At 46.1% G+C, this 16,346-nt stretch overlaps 1 pseudogene across 1 annotated transcript in view; it reads left to right on the top strand.

Annotated features, from left to right (window-relative positions):
* The first annotated feature begins 4,454 nt into the window (after positions 1-4,454).
* The window catches only part of LOC308233517 (glutamate dehydrogenase 1, mitochondrial-like), a 53,972-nt pseudogene continuing 42,080 nt past the window's right edge, over positions 4,455-16,346 (top strand). The window contains exon 1 of the transcript in view: positions 4,455-4,594. The product of the transcript in view is annotated as a glutamate dehydrogenase 1, mitochondrial-like (transcript). The remainder of the gene's footprint in view (positions 4,595-16,346) is intronic.

Consider the following 16,346-nt stretch of genomic DNA (forward strand, 5'->3'; position numbering starts at 1 on the left):
AATAAACTCAAAATGTATAAAAGACTTAAATGTAAGTTGTGAATCATAAAAATCCTAGAAGAGTCAGATCGGCATAGTTCAGTGGCTGAGTTTCAACCTATGAACCAGGAGGTTACAGTTCGATTCCCAATCAGTGCATAGGCCCTGGTTGTGGGCTTGATTCCCAAAGTGGAGCATGCAGGAGGCAGCCAATCAATGATTCTCTCTCAATCATTGATGTTTCTATCTTTCTCTCCCTCACATTTCCTTTCTGAAATCAATAAAATTATGTATTTTTAAAAATCCTAGAAAATATACACTGAGTGGCCAGATTATTATGATCTCTGAATGCATAATAATCTGGTCACTCTGTGTGTGTGTGTGTGTGTGTGTGTGTGTGTGTGTGTGTGTGTGTGTGTGTGTACCAGAGGCCCGGTGCACAAAATTCATGCACGGGGGGGGGGGGGGAGTGTCCCTCAGCCCAGTCCGCACCCTCTCCAATCGGGGACCCCTCGAGGGATGTCTGACCGCCCGTTTAGGCCCGATCCCACCAGGATCGGGCCTAAACGGGCGGTCAGACATCCCTCTCACAATCCAGGACTACTGGCTCCCAACTGCTCGCCTGCCTGCCTTCCTGATTGTCCCTAACCGCTTCTGCCTGCCAGCCTAATCACTCCCTAACCACTCCCCTGCCAGCCTGATTGATGCCTAACTGCTCCCCTGCCAGCCTGTTTGCCCCTAACTGCCCTCCCCTGCAGGGCTGGTCACCCCCAACTGCCCTCCCCTGCCAGCCTGTTTGCCCCTAACTGCCCTCCCCTGCAGGGCTGGTCACCCCCAACTGCCCTCCCCTGCAGGCCTGGTCACCCCTAACTGCCCTCCCCTGCAGGCCTGGTCCCCCCCAACTGCCTTTCCCTGCAGGCCTGGTCGCCCCCAACTTCCCTCCTCTGCCGGCTTGGTCACCCCTAACTGCCCTCCCCTGAAGGCTTGATCGCCCCCAACTGCCCTCCCTTGCAGGCCTGGTCCCTCCCAACTGCCCTCCCCTGCTGGCCTGATTGCCCACAACTGCCCTCCCTTGCAGACCTGGTCCCTCCCTCCCTTGCTGGCCATCCTGTGGTGGCCATCTTGTGTCCACATGGGGGCAGAATCTTTGACCACATGGGGGCAGTCATCTTGTGTGTTGGAGTGATGGTCAATCTGCATATTACTCTTTTATTAGATAGGATAGAGGCCTGGTGCACGGGTGGGGGCCAGCTGGTTTGCCCTGAAGGGTGTCCCGGATCAGGGTGGGAGTTCCCTTGGGGCATGGGGCGGCCTGGGCGAGGGGCCTGTGGTGGTTTGCAGGCTGGCCACGCCCCCTGGTGACCCAAGCAGAGGCCCTGGTATCTGGGGTTTATTTATCTTCTACAATTGAAACTTTGTAGCCTGGAGCGGAGCCAAGCCTTCTGCTTGCTCCATGGCAACAGCCATTTCTTTTGGGATTTATGTATCTTCTATAATTGAAACTTTGTAGCCTTGAGTGGAGGCCTAGGCCGGCAAGGGCAGGTGGAAAGCTTGGCTTCCTCCATCGCCGGGGAAACCCAAGCCTCCCTCCTGCTCTCTGTGGCGGTAGCCATCTTGGTTGGGTTTATTTGCATATTCGCTCCTGATTGGCCGGTGGGTGTGGCTTTGGGGTGTGGCTTGTGGGTGTAGCGGAGTGGTGGTTAATTTGCATATTAACCCCCAACCAAGATGGCTACCGCCACAGAGAGCAGGAGGGAGGCTTGGGTTTCCCTGGCAATAGAGGAAGCCAAGCTTTCCGCCTGCTCTTACCAGCCTAGGCCTCCCCTCAAGGCTACAAAGTTTCAATGATAGAAGATACATAAATCCAAACAGAAATGGCGGCAGCCACAGAGCTGGAAAGAGCAGGAGGCTAGGGTTGCCTGTGGCGATGGAGGAAGCCAAGCTTCCCCCACACCCTGGCCGGCCCAGGCCTCTGCTTAAGGCTACAAAGTTTCAATTATAGAAGATACATAAATCCAAAAAAAATGGCTGCCACCACGGAGCAAGCAGAAGGCTTGGCTCCGCTCCAGGCTACAAAGTTTCAATTGTAGAAGATAAATAAACCCCAGATACCAGGGCCTCTGCTTGGGTCACCAAGGGGCGTGGCCAGCCTGCAAACCACCACAGGTCCCTCGCCCAGGCCGCCCCATGCCCCAAGGGAACCCCCATCCTTATCCGGGACACCCTTCAGGGCAAACCAGCTGGCCCCCACCCATGCACCAGGCCTTTATCCTATCTAATAAAAGAGTAATATGCAGATTGACCATCACTCCAATACACAAGATGGCTGCCCCCATGTGGTCAAAGATCCTGCCCCCATGTGGACACAAGATGGCCACCACAAGATGCCAGCAAGGGAGGGCAGTTTGGGGTGACCAGGCCTGCAGGGGAGGGCAGTTGGGAGGGACCAGGCCTGCAAGGGAGGGCAGTTGGGGGCGATCAAGCCTGCAGGGGAGGGCAGTTAGGGGTGACCAGGCCTGCAGGGGAGGGCAATTAGGGACAAACAGGCTGGCAGGGGAGCAGTTAGGCATCAATCAGGCTGGCAGGGGAGTGGTTAGGGGGTGATCAGTCTGGCAGGCAGAAGCAGTTAGGGGCAATCAGGAAGGCAGGCAGGCGAGCAGTTGGGAGCCAGCAGTCCTGGATTGTGAGAGGGATGTCCCAGATTGGAGAGGGTGCAGGCTGGGCTGAGGGAAACCCCCCTACCCCATGCATGAATTTCGTGCACGGGGCCTCTAGTATAGGATAATCACATCACATTTGCTTAGAAGAATTTGTGGAAGTGATTCTCCCTCCATCAGAGAAGCATCATTCCCAGAGGGGCAGTAGCTTTATTCTTCTATATGCATATAGCATAGTGTCAGTAATATCATAAACAGGCTGTAGAATTTACTGAGTATGAATAAATAGTGAATAAACATATTAATGAATAAATAATATATATTTTTATTGATTTTAGAGATAGAAAGATAGAAACATCAATGATAAGAGAAAAATCATTGATCAGCTGCCTCCTGCATGCCCCCTACTGGGGATCAAGCCCAATCCCCAGCATGTGCCCTAACCAGGAATTGAACTGTGACCTCCTGGTTCAGGAGTCATACTCAACCACAGAGCAACACTGGCCGTGCAAATATTCAATAAGTTTTTAAATGGAACTTACTAAAAGAGAGAGGCACGGAGAAGCTGCAAGCTGCATTGTACCCAAGTATCTTTTTTTCCTTCCAGTTTTATAATTGACATATAACAGCACATCTTAATCCAAATTATTTTCTGACTCTTCTGAGGCCCCAGTAAGTGAAGGGATTTACATACTTTTGGGCAGAAAAACTTATGATCAGGCTAAAGCTGACAATTCACAATGGAGAGAACTAGCCCCCCAGCTCACTATCATCCAAGTCAGGACTTGTTGCAGGCTTGGTCTGCCCAGGAAGTGTGGTCAAAGTAAGAGCAGATACTAAATACGGCGCTGTCTCCGCCTGGAGTCCTTTGCTAAGGCTTGTAAGGAAACCAATCCAAGCAAGTAACCATTAAGCTGGGGGGGGGGGGGGTCGGAGGGGGAACACCACAACCCCTTTCACTATTTAACACAAAATGCTGTTTGAAAGAACTAAGTCCCTGAAAGAACTGCAAACCAGGTGGTGACTTACTTCTTGAGTAAGCATTGGTGCTGCTTCAAAGGGCCTGTTTTCTATCATTTTGCCTCTCATTGTCACCTTCCTCTGAGGACTCCTGCCCTTATTCTTCCAATGTTTTCTTTCTCGGATACTTCTTTTGACAATCTGTGCTCCTCTAATCCTCTATTCTCCTTGGCCAGTCATAATCTGACACTACTCCAAACACTCCCTTAATTTTACTGGTGATTTTAAAATAATCTTCTGCTTAACTTATGATGAGTGCCTTGATTTTATCCTCTTTATGAAGTGTCCAGGAAATGGTAATAATCATTAATTCTAGAACATATCGCGAGCCATCTGTTGCACTGCCTCAGGCGGGTCGTCCTGCCAGCCAGCCTGTGGGCTCAGGTGCTCTGTACCTGAAAGGCCCGCATTCCCCCTGAGGCTTCCGAGTCACCTTCGGAGGCTTTGGGGTGTTTAGCCCAAGAGCTAATCTCGTAAGCAACCTATTAATTCCCCCTAAATTCTGCCACCAGAGCAGCCTTCATCCGGTGTTTTCAGTTTCCTCCTCGGCAGGAAACGGCTCTCTCTCTTCTCTCACGCTGGTCTTCAACCCAGGCGTCCTTTGGGCTCACTGGGGGGCTCTCCCTGTCAGTATTTTCAGGGACTCAGCGCTGGGGTACGCTTGCCCCGCAACTCCCGCTGTCCCGCGGCCCACCCCTCGCTCCGCCCCCTCCTCAGGCCCTGCCCCCGTCCGGCTGACCAATCCCCGGCTCCGCTTCGGGTGCGACACAATGGCCACTTGGTGGTCCCGGTTCCCGCATGCCCGCCGTGGAGACCACGCTCCGCGGCTTTCTGCGTTCTTCCGGTTCCGTCGTGGAAGTACGACTGCGTTGCGTCCTCCTGGAAAAGGTGGGGTTCCATAGGGCAACCAAGGGGTCGCGCCGGCAGGCAGAAGCAAGGTGAGGGCGCGGGTTCTGGGGCTGCAGCTCCCGGGTGTGGGGGCGCGGGGCCGAGAGCATCGGCTCCTGTTGCGCTGCATGCGCACAAGGGGCGCTAGTTGTGGACGTGGGCCTGTCGAGCTCTGGGCCTCCGGGAAGCCCCGCCCAGGGCGCGCAGCCAGGGGTTTCCATGGTGATGGTAAACAAGCCTTAACTGCCTCAGCTCATAATTGATTGGCTGCCTCCTCAGGCCCGGGGATTGAGCCTGTAAACCAGAATCGAACCTGGGACCCTTCAGTCTACAGGCTGACTGAACCCCCAGCTAGGGTGGTTGACTCTTGTATATGCCCTGACCAGGTTTCAGACTGCAACCTTGGAGTATTGAGATGACAGCTTTAACCAACTGGGCTAGGTGGTTGGTTACATTTTTTATTCCTTACTAGTGGCCCAGTGCACGCAATTCGTGTACGGCGCGGGAGGGTCCCTCAGCCCAGCCTTCACCCTCTCCAATCGGGGACCCCTTGGAGCAGCCGTGGGCAAACTACGGCCCGCGGGCCTGATCCGGCCCGTTCGGCTGTTCTATCTAGCCCACGGAGCCAAAAGAGCGGAGGGTTCTCTTGCTCTCCCCTCCGCTCCTTTACTTTGAATTTATATTAGTTCACACAAACACTCCATCCATGCTTTTGTTCCGGCCCTCCGGTCCAGTTTAAGAACCCATTGTGGCCCTCGAGTCAAAAAGTTTGCCCACCCCTGCCTTGGAGGATGTCCAACTGCCGGTTTAGGCCCGATCCCACAGGGCCTAAACCGGCAGTCAGACATCCCTCTCGCAATCTGGGACTGCTGGCTCCTAACCTCTCACCTGCCTGCTTGCCTGCTCGCCCCTAATTGCCTCTGCCTGTCTGCCTTATTGCCCTAACGCCTGTGCCTGCCTGCCTGATCGCCCCAACCTCTCTGCCTGCCTGCGTGATCTCACCCCCAACTGCTCTCCCTTGCTGGCCTGATCTCGCCCCCAACTTCCTCTCCCTGCCTGATCACCCCTAACTTCCCTCCCCTGCTGGCCTGATCTCGCCCCCAACTGCCCTCTCCTGCCAGCCTGGTTGCCCCCAACTCCCCTCCCCTGCCGGCCTGATCACCACTGACTGCCTCTGCCTCAACCCCCACCACCATGGCTTTGTCCGGAAGGAAGTCGGAGGTCTGGAAGATGGCCGGTCAACCTGGTTTAATTAGCATATTACCCTTTTAGTAGTATAAATAGATTATATAGGATAGGATTGCTTAAATTGGGGAAGCGGGGGGAAGCCTTTTTCAGCAGGAGGAGATGCTCTTGGCAGACAAAAATACATAATCCTTATATCTGGACTGATAGCCAGCCATATGCACTATGCTGCCAAACTGGTCATTAGAAAATTGAACCGCTTTCTTACACCTTACACCAAACAGCTGTTGCCCTTAAAACCCCTCCTCAGCCCCCATCTTAGGTTCTGCCTTCACAGTTCACCCAGATTAGGTTCTGATTGGTTGGTTTCTGTGCCAGTCAGCATCAAAAGCTCCGCCTCCTAGGCAGCCATTGGCTCCTCACAGTCGCCCAGATTTGATTTTGATTGGTCGGTTTCTATGCCAGTCAGCATTTCCCAGCCAATCTCCAGGCTTGATCAGAGAGGTGGGGCTGATCAGCAGCCCCCTTGGAGGCCCGGAGAGAAGGAGAGGCATGGATGCTGGCCAGGCCCGGAGAGAAAGAGAGAGGCAAGCTCTGACCAACAGCTGCCACGGAGGCTACAGATCAGACCCTGCTTCTCTCTCCAGGCCTCTCTCCGGGCCTGATTCGCAGGACTGACTGCAGGACTGACTTCCGGTTGGTCGAGCCTTCGGTCCTTTTGGACGTTACAGATCCTGGGTTTTTATATATTAGTATGTTTATCAATATCCAGCGTAATGAACTCAATCCCTAGCATGTGCTAAAGACAGTTTTTCTGTTACCATTATGAATTCATGAATTTCAACACACAGTCTGTGTTTTTACCATGATAGGTTTTATTCTCTTGGCTCAAGGTATCCAATTTTTGGCCAGTGGGAGCTCTTCAAATTGGTTCTTGGCTTCCTTGGTTTAAAGTATAATAAATATTTCATTAAGTGGATCCACCAAAGTTTATCACCTGGATCCTTAGTGATGGGTATTGGGTAGTTTCTAGTCTTTTTCTACTAGATGTGGTGCTGCAGTTAACAGCCTTTGCAGGTTTCTTTTTCCCTTTTTGACCATAAAGGTTAAACCATTTAATATTTCCACAAACACTATTCGAGAGTTCCTGCTTATTATCTACAACCTTGCCAAGGAAATGTGTTAGCAAAATTCTGTGTTATTATCAATGTGATAGGTATTTTAAGTGTTATTTTATTTAAAATTTTAGTTTGTCTTATATGGGTGAAGTTGAGCATCATCTTTTCATGTTTAAGCCATTTTTGTTTGGATTATTGGACATTTTGTGTCTTTAAAAGCTCTTTATTAATAACACTTGGGAAATAAATTGCAAATATCTTTCCCATTTTATCATTGGTATTTTTTCTTTGCTTATAGTGTTTTTAGTCATGCAGAAGTGGCTTGGTTTTTAATGTAATCAGATTTTATGTTATTTTCCCCATATTCTGGTTTTTGAGACATGGTCAGGAAAGTTTTCCCTATTCTGAGTTTATAGAAAAATTGTGATAATTAGGTGGGGATGGGATGAATCCTGGCCAGGTAGCTCAGTTAGTTAGAGCAGCAGTCACCAACTGGTGGTCCGCAGACCACTGGTGATACATGAGAAAAATTTGGACATTATTTGCATTTTTTATGTTTTATTAATCCTAATAAATAATAATAAAACAAAATATTCCAAGAAATTCTTATATTCTGACTGAATGACAATTTTGCCTCTAGTACATTTTGTGAATTCCCCTTTCTAGTAACTAGAGAGGGGGAAACAGGAGAGGTGCAAGCGGCTTCAGTATTGTTTCAACCATGACAGCAGTCACCTGCTCTGTGATTACTGATTCTCATCCAGTTGTTTTATTTTATTTGTGTATTGTATGTAACTATTTTCTTTAACTGTTATATTTAACTAGTGGCCCGATGCACAAAGATTTGTGCAAGAATGGGCCTTCCTTCCCCTGGCTGCCAGCACCACCTTTGCTCCAGCCCAGAGCTGCCTTTCAGCCTTCCCACACTGCCCAGAGGCCCAGATCGGCTGGGGCAGTGCAGAGCACCTGCGTCCCACCCCCAGCCGCTCGACACCTGTGTATGCAAATTAACCTTCCATCTTTGTTGGGTTAATTTGCATACTCACTCCTGATTGGCTGGTGGGCATCACAAAGGTAAGGTCATTTTGCATCTTTCTCTTTTATTAGTGTAGATGGCATCAAATAGTTTGACTTTAATAACTATCATTTCTTGCCCTAACCAGTTTTGCTCAGTGGATAGAGCGTCAGCCTGCAGACTGAAAGGTGCCAGGTTCGATTCCAGTCAAGGGCATGTACCTTGGTTGCAGGCACATCCCCAGTAGGGGGTGTGCAGGAGGCAGCTGATCGATGTTTCTAACTCTCTATCCCTCTCCCTTCCTCTCTGTAAAAAAATCAATAAAATATATTAAAAAAAAATAACTATCGTTTCTTGTTTGGTTTTAGATTCGAATAAAATAAACCCATAATGAGTGAAAAAAAGCAAAGGAATATTTTGCATTTCTTTAGTAACACAAAAGATAATGTAACTAATGATAATAGTAACAATAGTAATATGTGTACTTCACTTAACTGTGAGCTGATCAATGAATAAGAGTCTCCACAGTTCTCATCAGGCACCATCAGGAAGAACATTTGAACTGGAGGCGGAGAGAAGAAAAAACTCAAAGTATCAAGAACATATGATTCGAACTACTTGAAATTTGGATTTGTTCAAAAACCTGGTAGTGAGCTGAATCCACGGCCACTTTGTGTTGTGTGTTCTGAGAGTTTATCCAATGATGCCACATAAACCTTCAAAACTTGAAAGACACCTGCAATCAAAACACCCGGATTTAGCTAAAAAACCACTTGAATAATTTCAAAGAATGCATGAAAATATGCAAAAGCAAGTAATTGCTCTAACAAAAATGACTGTTGGAGATAAATCCTTATAAAGGCTTCTCATCTGATAGCCCTTCAGATCGCAAAAAATAAAAAGCCATATACGACTGGAGAAAAATTAATTTAAGACTTCCATGTTACAAACCTGTGAAGAGGTTTTGTGAAAGCAGGCTGTCCAGAAACTGCAAGCAATTCCTATGCCCGCTAAAACTGTCAAATGCAGAATTGAAGTCATGGCTGAAAATATTGAAAATCAAGTTATAAAAATGGTGAAAAATTCACCATTTTATTCAATTCAACTTGATGAATCAACGGACATAAGTAACAAGTTACTTCTCTTTTGTTTTGTGAGGGTTGAGTGTGAAGGAAAGTTACAGGAGGAACTACTTTGTTTGCTCAGTTTGCCAGGTAAATCAACGAGTTCTGAGATTTTTGAAGCACTTAATAGTTATTTCCTGGAACACGGAATTGAATGGAAAAAATGTATTGGGATATGTACAGACAGTGCCAAAAACATGACTGACATCTTTCCGGAATTGTTGCAAAGGTCAAAAATGTTCACCCAGACATTTTGTCTACACAGTGCATTATACATCGTGAGCAACTTATGGCGAAAAAAAATGTCCCCAGAGCTACACGAAGTATTATCAGATGTTATTAAAATGATAAATGAAATTCAACACAAAGCGCTCAATTCTCGCATATTTGAGGCACTTTGTGAAGAAATTGGTTCCCAGTATACTCACCTTCTTCTTCATGCTGAGGTGAGATGGCTGTCGAGGGGCAAGATACTAACCTAACTGTTCACCCTGCACGAAGAAGTCAAAATATTTTTCCAGCAGCAAAATAATCCGAAATTACAAGAACTCTCTCCAACGATGAGTGGGTAGCCAAGCTTGCATACCTGGCAGATATTTTTTCACTATTAAATGAACTAAACATATCCTTGCAAGGACAACTTAAGGACATGTTCACACTACGAGGTAAAATGGATGCTTTTCAAAAAGAAATATTACTGTGGCAATGCTATTGGCTGAAGATGACCTGCAAATGTTTTCAAACTTTGATGAATATATGAGAGAGAAGAATGTCAACCGGCAGGTGGTAACCGTTGTTCAACAGCACCTACAATCACTCACAGAATCATTTACACAGGAAAGAAAATCCCAGACATGGCAATATGTGGATAGTAGATCCATTTGCAGCAAACATTGAAGATAGCAATTTAAGCACGAATGAAAAAGAAAGCCTCATCGATCTATCATCCGACAACAGTCTCTCACAGTTAAATTCCAGTCATCCTTATCAAGACCCCATTTTTGGATCTCCATTAAAAGTGAATACCCATTGCTGAGTGAAAAAGCAATGAAAATTTTGATTCAATTTTGAACAACATATTTATGCGAAAAAACATTTTCATCTGTCACAGCAATTAAAACTTGGTACCGGTCTTGGCTTGAAATACATACGGCTCTTCGTCTTGCAGTAACATCATTGGAGCCAAAAATACATAAATTTATTTCATGCAAATAGGAGCAGATATCACACTCTAAAAATGTGAAATACTGAGGAGAAACCAAGATGGCGGCATAGGTAAACACCTGAACTTGCTGCCTTGCACAACCACTTCAAAACTACAACTAAAAGACAAAATGGACATCATCCAGAACCACAGGAAGGCTGACTGAGTGGAAATTCTACAACTAGAAGGGAAGAGAAAAGCACACTGAGACTCAGAGGAGCTGTGGAAGTAAAGTGCAGAGGTACGGAGGTGCGCGCGAGGAAAGGGCTGGCAACTGAGTACATGGCTGGCTTTTTCAATCCGAAGGGAGACACAAACTCCTGACGGCTCTAAACTCCAGTTCCGGGCGAGACTCTGGGGAACCAGACTCATTCGGGGAGAAACTGGACTGTCTGGCAGTGGGTGGAACTCGAGGGAGGCTTTCTCTCAGAGGTGCTTGCAGCGATTACCACGGGACACTGAGACACAGGGGCCTCATAGGGCAGGACTGACGGGAAACCAATGTCTGCTCTGCCCTGAGACTCCACCCCATCCAAGCTGAGCACAGAGGCTTTTGCAAGTCTTGTCCCATAAGGGTGTCACCAGCACAGAAGTTCTCCCTTCATAGACACAGCTGATCCTCACAGCCAATTGGCCTGGAGGTCAATTCCTCCCAGTGATACCACAACAATCAAGGCTTAACTACAACAAGAGTGTGCACACAGCTCACAAAGGGGTGCATCAAGAGTGTCCACCTCAGATAACTCGGGAGGCTGAGCCACTGGGCCCTATAGGACACCTAGCACACAAAGCCACTCTATCAACTCAAAAAAGCAGCCAAAATGCGGAGACAAAGAAATAGGTCACAAATGAAAGAAATGGAGGAAAACAAAAGACTGGATATAGAGTTCAAAACCATGGTTATAAGGTTTTTCAAGAATTTCCTAGAAAAAGCCGATAAATTTAGCGAGACCCTCGAGGATATGAAAAAGCACCAACTAGAAATTAAGCATACACTGACTGGAATAAAAAATATTATACAGAGATCTAACAGCAGACTAGAGGACGCAAGAATCAAGTCAAAGATTTGAAATACAAAGAAGCAAAAAACACTCAACCAGAAAAGAAAAAAGAATCCAAAAATTTGAAGATAGTGTAAGGAGCCTCTGGGACAACCTCAAGTGTACTAACATCTGAATTTTGGGGGTGCCAGAAGAAGAGAGAGAGCAAGATACTGAAAGCCTATTTGAAGAAATAATGACCGAAAGCTTCCCCCACCTGGTGAAAGAAATAGACTTACAAGTCCAGGAAGCGCACAGAACCCCAAACAAAAGGAATCCAAACAGGACCACACCAAGACACATCATAATTAAAATGCCAAGAGCAAAAGACAAAGAGAGAATATTAAAAGCAGCAAGAGAAAAACAGTTAATTACCTACAAGGGAGCACCCATAGGACTGTGAGCTGATTTCTCCACAGAAACTATGCAGGCCAGACGGGAGTGGCAAGAAATATTCAAAGTGATGAATAGCAAGAACCTACAACCAAGATTACTCTACCCAGCAAAGCTATCATTCAGAATTGAAGGGCAGATAAAGAGCTTCACGGATAAGAAAAAGCTAAAGGAGTTCATTACCACCAAACCAGTATTATATGAAATGCTCAAAGGTATTCTTTAAGAAGAGGAAGAAGAAGAAAAAGGTAAAGATAAAAATTATGAACAACAAATACATATCTATCAACAAGTGAATCTAAAAATCAAGTGAATAAAAAAATCTGATGAACATAATAAACTGGTGAATATAATAGAATCAGGGGCATAGAAAGGGAGTGGACTGACAATTCTCGGGGGGGAAATGGGTGTGGGGGTGCAGGAAGAGTCTGGACAAAAATCATACACCTATGGATGAGGACAGTGGTGGGGAGGTAAGAGCAGAGGGTGGGGTGGGAACCGGGTGGAGGGGAGCTATGGGGGAATAAAGAGGAACAATTGTAATTATCTGAACAATAAAGATTTATTAAATTTAAAAAATAAAATAAAATAAAAAAATAATATACAGAGATCCAACAGTAGACTAGAGGATCGCAAGAATCAAGTCAAAGATTTGAAATACAGGCACAAAAATTTCAAAACTACAACTAAAAGACAGAACGGACACCATCCAGAACCACAGGAAAGCTGGCTGAGTGAAAATTCTACAACTAGAAGGAAAGAGAAAAGCTCACAGAGAATTGGAGGTACGGCAAAGGGGCTTTGTGCGCGCAGAGAGGAAGGGCGGCTAAGAGCCTGGCTGACTTTCTCTGGCGGAAGGGGGAAGGAAGCCTCCGACCGCACTGAACCCCAGTTCTGAGTGCACTGAACCCCAGTTCCGGGCGAACCCCTGGGGACCCACGCTCTTACGGGGGGAGTCTGGACTCTCGGGCGGAGACTCGAGCTGGGAACGGCAGAAGTCTGAACGCGCACACGGGCCAGTGCGCACAAAGGCTGCGGAGGTTGCCACAGGCTTTCCCTAGTGGAAGGGAGTCAGAGGATCCTGACTGCACTGAGCCCCAGTTCTGACAGCAGTGAACCCCAGTTCCAGGCGAGCCCCTGGGGACCCACACTCTTGTGGGGGGAGTCTGGACTCTCGGGCGGAGACTCGGGAGCTGGGGAAGGCGGAGGACTGAAAACGCGCGCGCGTGCCAGTGCGCACAAAGGCTGCGGAGGTTGCCACAGGCTTTCCCTAGTGGAAGGGAGTCAGAGGCTCCTGACGGCACTGAGCCCCAGTTCTGACTGCAGTGAACCCCAGTTCCAGGCGAGCCCCTGGGGACCCACGCTCTTGTGGGGGGAGTCTGGACTCTCAGACGGAGACTCGAGCTGGGGAAGGCGGAGGACTGAAAGCGCACATGCGCACAAGGGCAAGGCTGACAGGAAGCCAAGACTGAGACTCCACCCCATCCAAGCTGAGCACAGAGGCTATTGCAATTTGGCAAGTCTAATCCTATAAGGCTGTCTGCAGCACCGAACTTCTCCCAGCATAGACACAGCTGATCCTTACAGCCAACTGGCCCGGAGGTCAACTCTTCCCAGTGATACCAACAACAATAAAGACTTAATTACAACAAGGCTGTACACACAGTCCACAAAGGGGTGCACCAAGAGTGTCCACCTCAGGTTAACTGGGGAAGCAGACCCACTGGGCCATATTGGAAACCTAGCACAAATATCTACCTTACCAACTCAGGGAATCAGTGAAAATGTGGGGTCAAAGAATCAGATCACAAACGAAAGAAATGGAGGAAAACAAACGACTGGATATAGAATTCAAAACCACGGTTATAAGACTTTTTAAGAATATCCTAGAAAAGGCCGATAAATATAACGAGACCCTCGAAGATATGAAAAAGGACCAACTAGAAATTAAACATACACTGACTGAAATAAAAAATATTATACAGAGACCCAGAAACAGAATAGAGGAACACAAGAATCAAGTCAAAGAATTGAAATACAAAGAAGCAAAAAACACTCAACCGAAAAAGCAAAAAGCAAAAAAAAAAAATCCAAAAAGTTGAAGATAACGTAAGAAGACTCTGGGACAACTTCAAGCGTACCAACATCAGAATTATGGGGGTGCCAGAAGAAGAGAGAGAGCAAGATACTGAAAACCTATTTGAAGAAATAATGACCGAAAACTTCCCCCACCTGGTGAAAGAAATAGACTTACAAGTCCAGGAAGCCCACAGAACCCCAAACAAAAGGAATCCAAAGAGGACCACACCAAGACACATCATCATTAAAATGCCAAGAGCAAAAGACAAAGAGAGAATATTAAAAGCAGCAAGAGAAAAACAGTTAATTACCTACAAGGAAGCACCCATACGACTGTCAGCTGACTTCTCAACAGAAACTATGCAGGCCAGACGGGAGTGGCAAGAAATTTTCAATGTGATGAATAGCAAGAACCTACAACCAAGATTACTCTACCCAGCAAAGCTATCATTCAGAATTGAAGGGCAGATAAAGAGCTTCACAGATAAGAAAAAGCTAAAGGAGTTCATCACCACCAAACCAGTATTATATGAAATGCTGAAAGGTATTCTTAAAGAAGAGGAAGAAGAAAAAAGTAAAGAGAAAAATTATGAACAACAAATACATATCTATCAACAAGCGAACCTAAAAATCAAGTGAATTAAAAACCTGAGGAACAGAATAATCTGGTGAATATAATAGAATCAGGGGCATAGAAAGGGAGTGGACTGATAATTCTCAGGGGGAAAGGGGTAGGGGGGTTCATGAAGAGAATGGACAAAAATCATACACCTATGGATGAGGACAGTGGGGGGGAGGTAAGGGCAGAAGGTGGGGTGGGAAATGGGTGGAGGGGAGCTATGGGGGGAAAAAGGAGAAATAATTGTAATAATCTGAATAAAGATTTATTTTAATAAAAAAGATTTGAAATACAAAGAAGCAAAAAACACTCAACCAGAAAAGAAAAAAGAATCCAAAAATTTAAAGATAGTGTAAGGAGCCTCTGGGACAACTTCAAGTGTGCCAACATCAGAATTATGGGGGTGCCAGAAGAAGAGAGCAAGCAAGATACTGAAAACCTACTTAAGAAATAATGACCGAAAACTTCCCCACCTGGGGAAAGAAATAGACTTACAAGTCCAGGAAGCGCACAGAACCCCAAACAAAAGGAATCCAAAGAGGACCACACCAAGACACATCATAATTAAAATGCCAAGAGCAAAAGACAAAGAGAGAATATTAAAAGCAGCAAGAGAAAAACAGTTTATTACCTACAAGAGAGTACCCATACAATTGACAGCTGATTTATCAACAGAAACTATGCAGGCCAGACGGGAGTGGCAAGAAATATTCAAAGTGATGAATAGCAAGAACCTACAACCAAGATTACTCTACCCAGCAAAGCTATCATTCAGAATTGAAGGGCAGATAAAGAGCTTCACAGATAAGAAAAAGCTAAAGGAGTTCATCACCACCAAACCAGTATTATATGAAATGCTGAAAGGTATTCTTTAAGAAGAGGAAGAAAAAGAAAAAGGTAAAGATAAATATTATGAACAACAGCCCTGGCTGGTTTGGCTCAGTGGATAGAGCATCGGCCTGCAGACTGAAGGGTCCCAGGTTCGATTCCCGCCTGGGTTGTAGGCTCGATCCCCAGTAGGGGGCGTGCCAGAGGCAGCCGATCAATGATTCTCTATCATCATTGATGTTTCTATCCTTCTCTCCCTCTCCCTTCCTCTCTGAAATCAATAAAAATATTTTTTTAAAAAATTATGAACCACAAATACATATCTTTCAACAAGTGAATCTAAAAATCAAGTGAATAAAAAATCTGATGAACAAAATAATCTGGTGAATATAATAGAATCAGGGGCATAGAAAGGGAGTGGACTGACAATCCTCGGGGGGAAAGGTGTGTGGGGTGTGCGGGAAGAGACTGGACACAAATCATACACCTATGGATTGGGGGGTAAAAGCAGGGGGTGGGGTGGGAACCCAGTGGAGGGGAGCAATGGGGGAAAAAGAGGAACAACTGTAATAATCTGAACAATAAAGATTGAATAAAAATTTTAAAAATGTGTAATACTTAAATAACCTTCAATCATTTTGTAAACATTAAACTTACTTTAATAAATTTGTTACAATTAAACAACCTTCGAAGATTTTGTTATGATTAGATAAGTATAATGTTGTTATATTAAATAGGTGCATTTCATATTAATAAAATGGAAGTTCTCTGATCATTATTTTACAAATGTATCTTTTTTTAATCATATTAGTGGTCCACAGGATTTAAAATTATGAATTTAGTGGCCTGTGAGGTCCGAAATGTTTGCTACCGCTGCTATAATGGGCTTCCCCACCCCCAGCCGGGTGAGCAGACAGACTTCTTAGCACTCCTGCAGGGAATCTCTCCACAGGGCTCAGACATTTGGTGGGAGTGAGGAGAGCAACTCCTTGTAAATGTTTCAAATCAAAATTAGATATCACATAGTCTGAATAGTCAACTATTTCTCTAATGCCATATCAAAGACAACAGTGATTCCCTTCTCTGTTTCCTACTGCCTGCTCCCAGAGGACATCATTTCCAAGTTAGGCATTTCCCCTCCTGAGCTCTGCCAAATCTCCCTTCATCTCATCTGAGGTCCTGCATCTGACCCTCAGC

Source organism: Plecotus auritus, assembly GCF_963455305.1.
Source record: "Plecotus auritus genome assembly, chromosome: 9".
Classification (NCBI taxonomy): Eukaryota; Metazoa; Chordata; class Mammalia; order Chiroptera; family Vespertilionidae; genus Plecotus; species Plecotus auritus.